The 16117-nt window shown below is 40.6% G+C and overlaps 1 long non-coding RNA gene across 2 annotated transcripts in view; it reads right to left on the bottom strand.

Annotated features, from left to right (window-relative positions):
- The window catches only part of LOC114568704 (uncharacterized), a 205656-nt gene that overhangs the window by 146982 nt on the left and 42557 nt on the right, over nucleotides 1-16117 (bottom strand). The window contains exon 3 of one of the 2 annotated variants that reach the window (XR_003694313.1): nucleotides 14863-14952. The exons of the other annotated variant lie outside the window; for it this stretch is intronic. This is a non-coding gene — a long non-coding RNA (uncharacterized LOC114568704). Of the gene's footprint in view, nucleotides 1-14862; nucleotides 14953-16117 lie in introns of those variants that run through there. 2 annotated transcript variants of the gene reach the window in all.

The raw sequence follows: 16117 nt of genomic DNA on the forward strand, positions 1-16117 counted from the left end.
CCAATAAGCAGCCCGAGGGAAGCTTTGAGTGAAAGCTTCTCAGCCAATCAGCGGCTTCTACCCCACGTGTGGCCTCTTAAGCCCCGCCCACAGGCTGCATCATCACCAGCAAGTGATCCAATGAAATGAATGACGTTGCGCGCAAGCTTTTCAAGCAAGCTCAAAAAAAAAAAAAAAAAAGACACAGACGGTAGCTATTAGCTAATATGAAACGCAAAGCAGCTCGTTTTCATTTCAATTCAGCAAGAAACGCTCCGAGGAGCAGGAGGAGGACATTTTAAGTAACGAGTAACGAGTAACAAGTGACGAGTTACCATCCTGCTCGGCCGCCCTCTCCCCATCAAGTCCTCCCGTAGCCACCCCCCTCACACCAGCAAGGCAAGTAGGGTAACAGTTAGGCTAACGTTAACGTTAGTGTCTGGCTGTCTGTATGCAGGGGGAACCTGGTTTTTTTTTTGGCTTATTTTAACTGGCCCATCCAGTTTTCTGGAGGCCCACTTACAATCAATATCCTGGCGCCGCTAGTGCTCTAGAGTTAGCTAGCTGACATGATCTACATCTGAGCTACTGCGAATGTGCGAGTGCAATCAATGATAGTACAGAAGAAGAAGATAAAAAGAGGTCTCACTCTGTAGCTAAAACAGAAACCAGGTGAAAAGAGGATCTGCAGCAGTGAGAGAGAGCTGTGCAGTACAACAAAAATATGGTGTTTTTTGAAAATTAAACCATGTAAACTTATTCTGGTACAACCTTAAAATGCAGTTATGAACCTGAAAATGAGCATAATATGGGCGCTTTAAGAAATTGTTTGTAAAACATCTTATAAACATTACATTGATAGAGGGACCAGGTATTTGTAATAGGTTGTCAGTGGTTAATAATTGGTTTGTAAGCAATCTTTAAACATGATTTGGATGCTCTTATAAAGTTGCAACTGGTGATTATAATACCTTGTTAAATGGTTCATAAATACTTAGTAAAGCATCTATAAATATTTTTTCGATAGTTAATACTTTGTCATTGAATAATATATACTAGGTGGCCACTATGAAGTTGCAATTGATGAATTGCTTCATGAATGGTTTATTCAGCATTTATTGAGCAATAATACAATAATTAATTCATATTACACAAATGTATGATAAATTATAGCAATATTATTTATTATTTAATTGTTTGTTAACAGTAAAATAACTATTAGTTGAATTAACTATCAATTTACCATGTATGAATGATGGTCATTATACTTTACCCATGAGTAGAGAACCCTCCCAAAATTTAACTAAGAACACAACTTCCAAATCTTCATCAGATAGCTTTTGTAATAAAATGATTAAAAATATCCCTAAAAGGTTTTTTACTATTATCTTGCAAGCAGCTGGATTCTCGCAATATCACAAGATCACACGAGAATCATGGGATCACACAAAACTCCATTTTGTCAGGCTTTAAGGAGCACATTTGTGGCCGAGCCACCAGTGGTCTGGACCTATCAGCGTCCATTGAGGAGCTACTGGCAGCTACGTGGTTTTGGTGTGTGATAGGGTTGGGCGATGTCCCCTAAATTGGCAGTTGATGATGTTTACAGTAAAACGTTGTGATGGACAATGACAGTTAACAGCTAATAGTTAACATAGAAACAATCAGACATACATTTAAATGCCCTCTGTAAATGGACAGTATTACATGCTGCCACTGGTAGGGGCAATAAATTACAACTTAACCTACTTTCACTTAACTACGGTGCCGTAAAGTCTAGACTCAATCAGATGTCCGTGATCTGCATAACAACAGTACAGTGGAATGTTTGCTTTTAACACAGCGACAGTACATTACATTACATGTCCTTTAGCTGACGCTTTTATCCAAAGCGACTTACAATTAAGTGCTTTCAACTGTGAAGGTTCAAACTCCAGACAACAAGTAGTAAGTGCAAGTACATTAGCTTTAAATAAGCAAAGCTACAAAGAGACAATAACCTAATATACCATCATTACTGAGTTTAAACTACATTCTCGCGTGTGTCTGACAGGGTGGGGGGCGTGGCATCACGATGGTGGCTCTCCATCGTGATGGACGACGATATCGTCCATCGGCACAACCCTAGTGTGTGACGACAGACAGGTGACAACACTGTTCTTTCAAAACAACAATCAGTCCCTCCAGAATTTCGCAGCCTTTTTTTGAGATTGTTGCAGCCCAAAATGCCTGATTTGGCGGGAGTTTTTGAAAAAAATTGCGATAAAAGTTGCAATGTCTTTTGTATTTTTGTTGCAATGAAGTTGCGAGAGACAGTGAAAGTTGCAAACAAAAGTTGCAATTATTTTTATTTTTTCAATAGTTAAAGGAGAATTCCGGCCAATTTTTACGTTAATCTTGATCGCTATAGCTACGCGAGTACTTTCGATAGAAAAAACCCCGACCCGAATCAGTGCAGGTAACACTGAGAAGCTGCAGCTACGTACTACAAGCGTCCCCTGAGCTAAAACGGCAGTGCTCGGGGCAAGTTTTAGAGTGCCTTTGTGCCTCTTAACAGACACAAAATGCAATTAATATGTCTGTGCCACAAGAACAGGGCCCTTACGTGTCAACAAGATGCGTTTTCAACTCAGACATTGTTTAAACTCACCTACCCTGGTCCCTGTCTCGATCCTGCCAGTAGCTAGCTTGCCCTGCTAGCTGATAGCCGTTAGCTGCTAGCTGCCGTTTGGTGAGTGTATTCAGACAGGCTTCTGTGATAATCATCCCAAAAACAATCCACGGAGCGGTGGTGGTGTGGCTATGTCCTCCAGAGGACAGGTCATGTAATGTCTTGAAGTGTATTCCCCCCTATTAAAAACAATAGTGCAGTAGTAGCTGTTAGCTGCTAGCTGCCCTCCGGTGAGTGTGTACAGCCAGATAGCTGTTAGCCGTTAGCTGCTAGCTGCCGTCCGGAGAGTGTATTCAGCCAGGCATCTGTGCTAATCATCCCAATAAAAATCAGCCAGGCAGATCATGCCTTTGCAGCGATTTAGATTATTTCCCCCCTCAAAATAAAACTGTAGTTTAGACCATATCAGTGACTCAACTACATGGAAACGGGATAAACGATGTCTGTGGCTTGCACAATAATAGCGTTACAAACCTAGTTGTTGCATCCGTGTTCTCCTGGGAATTCAGTTGTAGCAAAAAGGTAAACAGTAATTTGCAGATTGGGCGTAGTGTGTGTGAAGAGTGAAAAAAGCGGAGTTGTTTATAACGGAAGAAGCTTGGAGTATGAAGAATATAGCAGATATGCAACACACGGAAGAGCCTTTTTGAGTTTGATGGTCATCCTTATTTATTCTCCAGAGTATACAGACGAAGAACTAGCCTCAAAAAAGAATGAGACTGACAGACAGAGGGGAAACAGGCAGATGAACTTGTTGCTCCAAGCACAAGCTAAAGGTAGCCTTCAGTAACTGGGGGAAATAGCCACACCACCGGGCTGGATTTTTATTGGGATGATTATCACAGATGCCTGGCTGAATACACTTATCTGGCTGTACACACTCACGGAGGGCAGCTAGCAGCTAACAGCTACTACAGCACTATTGTTTTTTAGGGGAATACACTTCAAACGTGACATGACCTGTCCTCTGGAGGACATAGCCACACCCACCACCGCTCCGTGGATTGTTTTTGGGATGATTATCACAGAAGCCTGTCTGAATACACTCACCAAACGGCAGCTAACGGCTATCAGCTAGCAGGGCAAGCTAGCTACTGGCAGGATCGAGACAGGGACCAGGGTAGGTGAATTTAAACAATGTCTGAGTTGAAAACGCATCTTGTTGACACGTAAGGGCCCTGTTCTTGTGGCACAGACATATTAATTGCATATTGTGTCCGTTAAGAGGCACAAAGGCACTAAAGCTCAGGGACGCTATGTGGCTGCAGCTTCTCCGTGTTACCTGCACTGATTTTTCCATGACTAATAGCGATCAAGATTAACGAAAAATTGAAAAATAAAAAGGAAACTTGTTTCGGGGAGAATAAAACTACTCTGGGCTGAGTTTTCCTAGGAACTAGTGTTAATTTCGCCATTAAATATGTTCAAAAAGACGAGACAATAACGAGACTGCGCCATTGTCCAAAAACGCTGACTAAGACTAAATTAACATGCATTATTGTTGACGAAAAAAGACGAGACTAAAATGTTTTGCATAAAATAAAAAATAAGATAAAATCTCTCTTAATTTTCGTCTACAATCGTCTCTAGTTTTTCATCATGAGATAGAATATTCAGCTGTTACTGAGACCCGGTGCTACGGCACCGACAGGTGCCCTAACGACCGGTATCTACCGGACCGAATAGCCTGCGCTTCTCTCTGATGCTCCTCAACGGACGTTAGAGTCAACCGAAACATCTAGTTAGCGCTAGTTAACACTACACTTGGCAGCAGGTAACGTTAGCCTACCGTTAGCTGGCAGTTGGATTCAACACAGTTAATATGCTGACAGCTAAACGGTGTAAAGGTTTGTCTCTATTTCCAACACGAGACGTACAACAGTCTGCAGCTGTCTGAAAAACAACACGTTGCGTTCACTTGAAATACGCCTCGCCAGTTTCGTGCTGCATTTATTTTATTGTAAAATATCCTCCCATGCAGTGGTTGTTTTTGTCGTTTACTGGTGAAATAAGGAAGAGGCTCAATATTTATATAACTTTATAGCATTTATTTATTTTTATAACTATTTGACTGAAATGGTTATCAGAAATAATTTATTTAAAAAAAGACTAAAATGTTTTGACTAAAACTTGACTAAAATGGCGAGACTTTTAGTCGACTAAAACTTGACTAAGATACCTTGAGTTCTCTTTTGACTAAAACTAGACTAAAATGACGAGACTTTTAGTCGACTAAAACTTGACTAAGACTAAGACTAAATTAAAAATAGGTGACAAAATTAACACTACTAGGAACCTTACCAAAAAGGCTCAGGATGCTGCAAATGTTGGACAAAAAATTATAATTTATGGAATGAATCAAATTTGAACATGTGTGTCAGGGGCTTGTTGATCTTTACATTGTTAGTTAATTTCCTAACCTGGCCTGGGACACACATTCATACGGTTTGATAAAGGACTTATTGGACTTTAACTTATCATTGCACTTACAATAACGAGCGTAGCTGTCCTCAATTTAGGTCATTGTGTCGTCTCATCTGTGTTTTTTCCTGCATCCACCGTGTGTGTTTGTGTGTGTGCGCACGTCAATCGTGGGGGGGACTGAGCAGCAGCCCCGCCCGCTGCAGAGAGCCGACAGGATTGTAACAGCAGTTTTCAGCGACTTCAGAGTGAAAAAAGGTTACAGCGTACATTGATGTTCAAGTGCATACAGGTTGGCAGGACGGTCTGAAATGTCTTTCGCTGTACGTTTTGTTGGTAAATGTGAGATGTTCGAGTCACACACGTCTCGCCTTCATATCAGAAACAAGGAAATGAATTTGGCGACGTACATGTGTACGTCAACACATTCTCACTCCCGCTTGGTCAATGGCTCTCAAGAGTCACATACTGATACAAAGTCTGGCACGTGGGACTGCTGGGATTGGTTGAAGTCGTGGGAAACTCCAGTTATTGGTCAAATTTGCGGAAAAGTTGCGGTGATTGGGCAAAATTGCGAGTCGCACCAAATTCACGGTAATTGGTTGAATTTGCGTGAATTGTTGCAATCGCGACATCCCAAAATCCTGGAGGGACTGAAAAATGGTGGGTCCTTAAGTGGTTAAGGTAGATGCTGCAATAGCACCAGTTATATCAGAACTGATATGAGAGTATTTCTTCATGGAAAGAAGAGCAAAAAAACAGCACTGAAAGCTTTTTTTGATGGAAAAGATTGTTTTGCTCTTCTACCGACTGGCATAAGGCAAGAGTTTGATAGACAGATGGTTCTTTCAACCACACACAGAAACATAACGTTACTGAAATGCAAGATGCTGCTTATTAGTGCAACAGTCAAGCAGCTAAATCAGCTTTTGAAGAAGAGCTACTTTATCAATCAGGACGATACTATGTGTGATTCTGCAGATGCATGGCCTTGAATAGCACTGCAATAAATCTGTAATGGTTTTTCACTTTACAGTTTAGTTTTCATTTGTTGATTAAACTAATACATTTTGTCTTAGTATTATGTTGTCAATGGTTCTGATTCTGAGCTCAGTGCTTTGTGGGCAACTACATGACAGAGAATCTAAGGTCCCTGAACAGCTTCCATCAAAAACTGTATTTCCCATGTCTTATCGTCTTGCTAACATAGTGATGGCACACGTAACAATGTAGCACAGATGGGCTCTCACAACTTTAGATTATTTTCTTGGATTTGATCTTGAAGGATCTCAATACCCTGCTGCCCCTCTAAAACAAACATGAAATGTGTCTGGTTTTATTTCAACTGATTGTGTGGCAGAGCAGCCTGAAGCACTTATTTTCTGAGCAAATATTCTTTTGCTGAAAAATCCTGCCTGTTTTCCTCATCATCTATCTTTGGTTCTTGCAAAACCTGTATATATACACCATATAAGAAGGGCCAACTGAAAAGTTAACTAGAATTACCGCTTTGCAGTTGTTTGCCTCCGCCAACTAGTCAAGTTGCAGTTTACATCCATGTCTGCCCAGACTCAAATAATAGATGTAGTGATAAATTTAATAAAAGGTATTAGGTGTATTTTTTTGTAAAATGTGAATGCTTCACATACATATTCAACCCGGCAGCACAGAAGATCTATACAATCACCGCAGTTTCAAGGTGGGCACTAGAATGGGCGATATGGCCTAAAATCCATATTGCGATATAAATTGTAGCCTCTTGCGATAACGATATATATATATCACGATATATAAATTACCATATTTTCCGGACTATAAGTTGCTCCGGAGTATAAGTTGCATCAGCCAAAAAATGTGTCATGAAGAGGAAAAAAACATATAAGTCGCACCGGACTATAAGTCGCATTTATTTAGAATTTTTTTTTTTTTCTTCATCTGTCAACTACACAATAGCACACTGAATAACAGGCTGAATACGGTAGGTGTCCGGTATGTTAATGTAACACATTAACAGTTATTCAACTATACAATAGCACACAGTACAACTAGCTACCAGGGCGTGGAGCATGGAGGTATTAAAAGGCGTGGAGATGTAACTGCACCGTTGACAAGCCCCTCCTGACTCGTTCCTCCAGCTCTGGCCATCTTGCTTTCAGCCCGCGATTAGCAGATTAGCTTTCTTTGTTTTCTTCATTGCAATAAGAGTCACCTTTTCGCCAGTCCCTCACAAGTTTCTCCCTCATTTCAAACTTAATTTCTGCTGCTCGAGTACCGTTTTCGGCTGCATATTTTACTGCCTGCAGTTTATCTCTTTTCTTTCTCAGTTGTCTATAGGAGCAGCATTCTAGTTGTCACAAGCCTAGAGCGCCCTCTCGCGGCTGTAGACGGTAATGTTTTCAGTATGAATTAACATTTAAAAACATGTTAAATTATATAATATTAATATTTTGATATACAAGTCGCACCTGACTATAAGTCGCAGGACCAACCAAAGTAGGAAAAAAAGTGTGACTTATAGTCTGGAAAATATGGTATATAGAACCATTTCAGAACAGGTTACATAGACCCTAAGGAAAGCCAAACTGCTAAATGTATTATTTTTTTAAAGAGAAAAAAACGTAGTATGTCGTTTTGCAAAAAAAATTATAATTTGAAATTATTAAGTACACTAGTTGCAGAGACTTTAACAAAGAAAAAGCTTAAAGTATTGGCTTTCTTTCCTTTAGTGCAAACCATTCTAACGCACACACACGGCGTATGTTCAGTGGGGAAGTAGTCTACGACGTCTGCAAACACCGGCTGCCAAGATTCCAGTCGTCCGTTATATAGCGAATGGTCAGGCTGATGAAAGGCTCCACGGTACGGCTCAACCACAGGGCCGTTGTAGCGGCTTAAATCCGAACCAAAGTCCAAATAATGGATGTTGCACCAGTCTTTTTCACCAGCTCCTCCGTTTCGCTTTCAGACATGTTTACTCAAGATGACGCGTTGCAGCTCGTGGCTCTAAATTTTGCGGGTACATTGCATCAACGTGCATTATCGCGATAGTGCAATATAATGAAAATCTCTATCGTAGGCCAATTTTGTATCGTTTATATTGCATATAGTTTCTATCGCCCATTACTAGTGGGCACCAAAGAGTAGTGTCACCAATTCAGTATCCGACCAAATGTCTCCCCTTCTGTTCCCGATGTCCCAGTTGGTGTTGTCCCGAAGGTGATAGAAGGTCTTGGCTCTCTATCCTCTTCTGTTAAACCTACCCTCCGTAATATAGGTGTTTTTATGAACAAGGCTTTGAGTCTTGACCAGCATGTTAATTGTTTGTTTCGCTCTTTGACCTGAGGAACATTGCTAAACCCAGGTCCATTGTGTCTAACATTCTCATTTATGTGTTTATTCCCTTCCGTCTTGACTACTGCAATTCTCTTTTCACCTGCCTTAGCATGACTTCCCTGAATCGCCTACAAGTGGTCCAAAATGCAACTTCCAAGCTGTTGACCAAGTCCTCCAAAAGGACTCATGTTACTCCAATGGATTTATTTGCACAGGCTTCCCATCAAATTTAGAATCCACTTCAAGCTCCTTGTGATCACTATTAGAGCCTTGCGTGGTCAGGCGCCTGCCCACATTTAAGAGCTTCTGCAGCTCTACTTCAGCAGCAGGTCTATGAGTTCTTCTGATCAGGGTCTGTTGGTTGTTCCTCGCTCTAGGCCCAAGACAAAAGGAACTGTGCTTTTCAGGTTGAGGTTATACTTTGGAACTCTCTCCAATTGCTCTGTGGACACTGTGGACAGCTTTAAAAAGCAGCTCGAGACATCGACTTTTAACTCCATGGGTATTGTTTAGAAAAGATTTATAGTTGAACTTGTGTTTCAAAATAATACAACTTTAAGGTCCTTATATTTCCGGTGACTGAACAAACATGACTTGAAGAAAATGAGCTGGGGTACTCCAGTTGATAGCATACAGATATAGCAATTTGAAGTGCCTCCTCTGACTCTATTGAAATTGTCTCTCACTCAGAGAGCTGTGAGAGCATATGGTTGTACTTGTTTTTAAAATCTCATGTTCTTCCAGCGCTGCCAGTCCTTCATGTTGTACGTTATACAACTGTAGGTGCAAAGTGATCACCATCACCAGATGTCACTCCCATGTGCGGTGTTGACAGAAGGTTAGGGCTGCAAAACGAATCAAAAAATCTGATCGTGATCACGTAGAACTAGGGCTGTCAAGTTTTTGGTATCTCGATTCGATTTAAAATCGATTTTTGAATCAAAACAATTCCCGATTCAAAATTGATTCTCGATTCAGTACATGGGCGTGCTAATCAGGATCTAGTTTCAAGTTATTTATTGTCAGATGCAGGACAACTACAGAAACACTCTTTGTCATTGAATATCTTTGGTCTCCGGCTCCTTCCAACAATGCTAATTAAAGTTGCATAAAACAGACAATCACAAATAAAAAATAAAATAAAACCTAAATGAGAATCTAAGACATCAAAGAGTGAAAGTTAAAATATAGGGATAAACATAATAAAATGATAAAACTCTACTCTAGTCCACCGAACGTTAATAAAGGCGGAGTGGCAAATTACGGCATGAAAGCAGAGTAAATTGTGTATAAGATTATGGAGTTTTTATATTTGAAACCCTTTTATCAACTGATTGCGCACGGCAGTAAGCATTATCGGTCCGCCTACAGTAAAGGCCATGAGTCTGTGTTACCTTATTTGACAGAAATCTAATGCATTTACCTGTTATTTCTAACAATTTGATAAACAAACATGTCTATGATGCTTGAGTTAATAAAGCCCCAATTAACAAAACAATTAACATTTAAATACTACTGATCACCGGTTAGGGATGTATTTAAGTTTACGTTCTGCTTGTTTAACGGTTGTTTGGTAAATTGGCGAGGATTTAAATCACTATTTTTATTCCCAGATGTTCTTGCCTAAAACATCTTTAGGGGGGTGCCAAAAATTCCTCTATGCAGGAAAAACCCTGTTTTGATAGTGAGAGAGACACAGGGCATGACATGCAGCAAAGGGCCCTGGGCCAGATCTTTCCTCACTCAAATGAAAAGTTGAATTACAACAAAACAATAACTCTTGGTCAATTCAATACCCTCAGACTGCTGCGTATCTGAAATCACTAAGTCAGTTCAGACTCCATTACTTTTCTCCACTTCGTACTTCGCTTACACTACATTTTAGCATGTCACAGATCAGAATTTAATTATATGTTTATGATGCACAATTGACAATTTGTCACGTAAGTATGTGGACTTGTGTGTGCGAGTTATGCTTTTAATGACAGTGCTACTCAGTGATACACCCGCTGAGAAGCCAATTCTGGTTATTGGGAGCTCTATACTGCGATATGTGAAGCCGGCGGCCCCAGCGGCTACAGTACCTACGGTCATATGTGTCCCCGGGGCTAGAGCGGGCGATATAAAAACCCATCTAGAGCTGCTGGCTAAAAAGAACCGTAAATACAGTAAGATCATACTTCACGTAGGGGGTAATGGTCGTAAATCGGAGATCATTAAATTGAATGTTGAGTCACTTTGTGCATACGCAAAGACAATGTCGGACTCAGTAGTTTTCTCCGGACCCCTGCCAAACCTGACCAACGATGAAATGTACAGCCGTACGTCATCCTTCCACCGCTGGTTGTCGAGGTGGTGCCCAGCTAATGATGTGGGCTATGTGAATAACTGGGGGGCGTTCTGGGGAAAGCCTGGTCTGATGGAGATAGATGGCATTCATCCCACCTGGGACGGAGCCGCTCTCATATCAAAAAATCTGACCGAGTTTATCAGACATAAACCATGACAACCCAAGTTTGATATTAGTAATCAGGGGTGCAGTACTACGCGCCCCCGTGCTTCCGTTGGAGCAGTCACCCACTCATAGTCTAATAAGCACGGTGTCTGTTCCCCGACTCAGATCGGTTAAATCAAAGGTAAACAAAAGATGCGCTATACTTAACAACCTAATTGGAATTAAAACGACTGCAACACTAGAACAAAATAGGAAAATTAGATGTGGACTATTAAATATTAGGTCTCTGTCTTCTAAAGCATTATTGGTAAACGAGTTGATATCAGATAATAACATTGATTTATTTTGTCTTACTGAAACCTGGCTGAGCCATGAAGACTATGTTAGTCTAAATGAAGCCACTCCTCCCAGTCATATTAATACTCAAATTCCTAGAGGCTCAGGCCAAGGAGGGGGAGTTGCAGCCATCTTTGATGCAAGCCTGTTAATTACTCCTAAACCTAAATTAAAACTCCTTTGAAAAGTCTTGTTCTTAATCTTCAACATCCAAAATGGAAAACATTACAGCCAATTATATTCGTTGTTATTTACAGGGCTCCAGATCCATATTCTGAATTTTTATCTGAATTCTCAGAGTTTTTATCATGTTTATTGTCGGTGATTTGATGTGGACGTTGACAATAATAGCCTTAGTACTGCTTTCAACTCATTATTGGATTCAATCGGTTTCAGTCAGAGTGTGCACAAGGCGACGCACTGTTTTAACCACACCCTCGACCTTGTGCTGGTATATGGTATTGAAATTGAGGATTTAATAATATTTCCGCAGAATTCGGTATTAACAGATCATTCTTTAATCACTTTCGAATTCTTACTACCTGACTATATTAAATTAGATAAAAGCTTCTACACCAGATGCCTATCTGACAGTGCTATAGCTAAATTTAAAGAAGATATTCCAACAGCATTCGACTCTATGTCATGCCTTAACATAACAGAGGACCTCTATGTTAACCTCAGTCCCTCTCAAATTGATACATTTGTAGACGGTGCTACGACTTGCCTACGGACGACCTTAGACTCCGTTGCTCCCCTGAAAAAGAAGATGATGAAGCAAAGGAAATTAGCACCTTGGTATAACTCCCAAACTCGCAAATTAAAACAAATCTCGCGAAACCTCGAATGTAAGTGGCGTTCCACAAAAGTGGAAGAATCCCGTTTGGATTAGCAAGAAAGTCTCAAAACCTATAGGAAGGCCCTAAGAAAGGCCAGATCAGACTATTACTCATCATTAATAGAAGAAAACAAGAACAACCCAAGGTTTCTTTTCAGCACTGTAGCCAGGCTGACAGATAGCCACAGCTCTACTGAGACATCTATTCCTCTAGCTCTAAGTAGTGATGACTTCATGAGCTTCTTTAATGATAAAATTATAACAATTAGAGATAAAATTCATCACCTTTTGCCCTCAACTTCTAACGGTTCACCTTTAAACGCAGAGTCGCTAGAAATAACGACTAGTCTCGACATATACTTAGACTGCTTTTATCCTATAGACCTTCAACAATTAATGTTAAAGATATCCTCAGCTAAGCCATCTACCTGTGTCTTAGACCCCATCCCAACGAGATTACTCAAAGAAGCGTTACCCATGGTAAACACTTAATTACTAGATATGATCAATATGTCCTTATTAACAGGTTATGTACCGCAGTTATTTAAAGTAGCTGTGATAAAACCTCTTCTGAAAAAACCCACCCTCGATCCTGAGGTCTTAGCAAACTATAGACCTATATCTAACCTTCCCTTTCTCTCCAAGATCCTTGAGAAGGTGGTTGCTAATCAGTTGTGATTTTCTACATAGCAATAGTTTATTTGATGACTTTCAATCAGGATTTAGAAAGCATCATAGCACAGAGACGGCACTGGTGAAAATTACTAACGACCTTTTAACTGCTGCAGACAAAGGACTTGTCTCCATACTTGTTTTACTAGATCTTAGTGCTGCATTTGACACTATTGACCATACCATCCTGTTACAGAGATTGGAACACTTGGTTGGCATTAAAGGAATTGCTCTAAGCTGGTTTAAGTCCTATTTCTCTGATCAATCTCAATTTGTTAATGTTAATGATAAATCCTCCAAGTATGCTAAAGTCAGCCATGGGGTTCCTCAAGGCTCAGTGCTTGGACCAATTCTATTCTCCTTATATATGCTTCCTCTAGGCAATATTATTAGGAAACACTCAATTAACTTTCACTGTTATGTGGATGACACCCAATTATACTTGTCAATCAAACCAGACGAAACCAGTCAGCTAGCTAAATTTCAAGCGTGCATTAAAGATATAAAATCCTGGATGACCTATAATTTTCTGATGTTAAACTCTAACAAAACTGAAGTTATTGTACTGGGACCTAAACACCTCAGAACCTCATTATCTAAAGACATAGCTGCTCTGGATGGTATTGCCCTGGCCTCCAGCACTACTGTCAGAAATTTAGGAGTTATTTTTGATCAGGATATATCCTTTAACGCTGAAAAACTAGTCCATGCATTTGTTACGTCCAGGCTGGACTATTGTAATTCCCTACTGTCAGGTTGCTCAAATAAGTCCCTTAAGACTCTCCAGCTGATCCAGAATGCTGCAGCGTGCGTTCTCACAAGAACTAAGAAAAGAGATCATATTTCTCCTGTATTAGCTTCTCTGCACTGGCTTCCTGTTGAATCCAGGATTGAGTTTAAAATCCTTCTCTTGACCTACAAAGCTCTAAATGGTCTAGCACCATCATATCTAGAAGAGCTCCTAATACCCTATTGTCCCACTAGAGCACTGCGCTCCTAGAATGCAGAGTTACTGGTGGTACCTAGAGTCTCTAAAAGTAGAATGGGAGCAAGAGCCTTCAGTTATCAGGCTCCTCTCCTATAGAACCAGCTCCCGATCTGGGTTCGGGGGGCAGAAACTGTAAGCGCTTTCAAGAATGAACTTAAAACTCTTCTATTTGATAAAGCTTATAGTTAGGGAGTGAGGAGTTTCAGTGTTCACCTAACTGGCCCACCTGCTTCTCTTCATAATTGTTAGATTAATAATACATAACAAAGTAGAGGGAGGCAGGCCAGCCAAGCCCGATCCGGCAGGGGGAGAGTTCTAAGCCCGAAAAAGCTACCTCTCCTTATGACCTGTCTCTCTTAGTTACGCTGTTATAGTTCCGCTGTTATAGTTCTAGACTGCCGGGGGACTTCCTTCCTTACTTTGACACACTGAGCTGCTCTCTCCTCTCCCTTTCTATTACTATTACTATTTGTGTGTATCCCGTCCCAGAAATGCTTGTTACTAATCCTAGCTTCTGGGGAGTTTACTCCCCGGAGTCCTTATGTTTTTTCCCCCAGCGTATTTCCTTGGAGAACGATGGCACCAAGATCCTGGTTCCAGCTGTCGCCGTGGTCCTGCTGCACTCCCTGCTGAGCTCAGCGGTGCCCTGCAATGTCATGCTGCTTCCTGCTGAACCCTGCAGCTTCCCGCTACATCCAGTCACTGTTCCATTATTAATGTGACTATTATTGCCACTGTTCATCACACCCCCAACCGGCCCGTCAGACACCGCCTACCAAGAGCCTGGGTCTGTCCGAGGTTTCTTCCCAAGAGGGAGTTTTTCCTCGCCACTGTCGCACTGCTTACTCTTGAGGGAATTACTGGAATTGTTGGGGCTTTGTAAAGTATAGATTGTGGTCTAGACCTACTCTATCTGTAAAGTGTCTCGAGATAACCTATGTTATGATTTGATACTATAAATAAAATTTAATTGAAATTGAATTGAAAATGTGTACTGCTTTCAAAGTCTCTATGGGAGAAAAGATTTGCACAGCAAGGAGCAGACAGAACAAATGCTTATAATTGCGGTTCTGGCTGAAATTACTGTAAGTGTAAAACGTCTGGTTTGTCCAAGTGGTGCACATTTTTCTTTTCCTGAACTTGACTCCTTGAACTTTCCTTACCTGGACTGATTTCCTGGAACGTTAACACCAGCATGCGCTCACTGATTAGAGGTCTTCAAATAACAGTGGAGGTGATTCGGGCTGGAGGTCGACATCCTGCCAGAGCAAATGAACGACTGTGAAATCTGGAGCTCCCCTACAATGTCCACTCATTGCACATATTGTGTAGACCTCTTGAAACACAAAACAGGGAACAATTGCACAGGTTCACAGTATTGGAAAGGCGCTTTGACGTCACACCAGGAACTCCAAAGATCAGGATCTGACCTCTGATTTTTATTCACTGATTTTTTACTCCGCACATGGAGGGCCTTGATTGTACTTCAGAGCAAGTCAGAGCAAATCTTATTCTTAAATTCTGGTGAAGTGAGGACAGAGCAGAAAAAAAACCCTTGAATGGAATTTTACAGCTGCAACAATTAGGCGACTAATCGATAGTCGATCGACAGAAAAATAATCTCCAACTCTTCTGTAAGTAATCTTTCATGCAAAAATGGCAGAAAATGCTGTTTTCCTCCTCTCAAATATAGAGGTTTCCTACTCTTTTCTATTGTATATCATATTGAACTGAATATCTCTGGGTTTTGGACTGAAAACGCAAGACATTTAAAGACATCACCTTGGACTTGTGTCACGATTTTTTTACATTCTATAGATCAAACAATGAATCTATTAATCTAGAATATATCAGCAGATTAATTGATATTGAAAATAATACTAGTTGCAGCCCTAATGTATGTTATCTCCTCCATCATTTTTTCTATGAAACCAGTCATAGAAGAAACCTGTTTGCACATACTGTATATGCAGATGTGTTTATGGAGTATTTTCACATGCACTTTGTTCACAGCCTGGTCCATGAAATGTTCATGAAAATGCAATTTAATGTGCTCAGTGCATTAAAAGTGAGAGGAAAGCTTCCCAGCCATGACAGGATTACATAATGTGCAGGAGAGCTAACAGTTGCCATTTAAATAAAACAGTACCTTCAACTTTCACCACCCAGCAAAGAGTGCCCTGCAGTGAGTCAGGCTTGGAGAAGAATTGTATGACCAAACTTTTTCCCTGCTCTTACTTAAAAAAGTAACCAATCACATGACAAATATATATTTAATAGAGGATACAAGGCCTCAGGGGTCGATGAAACCAAATTATTGTCGTTGACATCTTTTTCGTGTAAAATATTTATTATAAACATACATCAGGTTTCATGATTTTGTTTTTTGGGGGAATGGTGGAAGGTAGGGGTGGTACGGTTCAC

Source organism: Perca flavescens, chromosome 14 (assembly GCF_004354835.1).
Source record: "Perca flavescens isolate YP-PL-M2 chromosome 14, PFLA_1.0, whole genome shotgun sequence".
Taxonomy (NCBI): domain Eukaryota; kingdom Metazoa; phylum Chordata; class Actinopteri; order Perciformes; family Percidae; genus Perca; species Perca flavescens.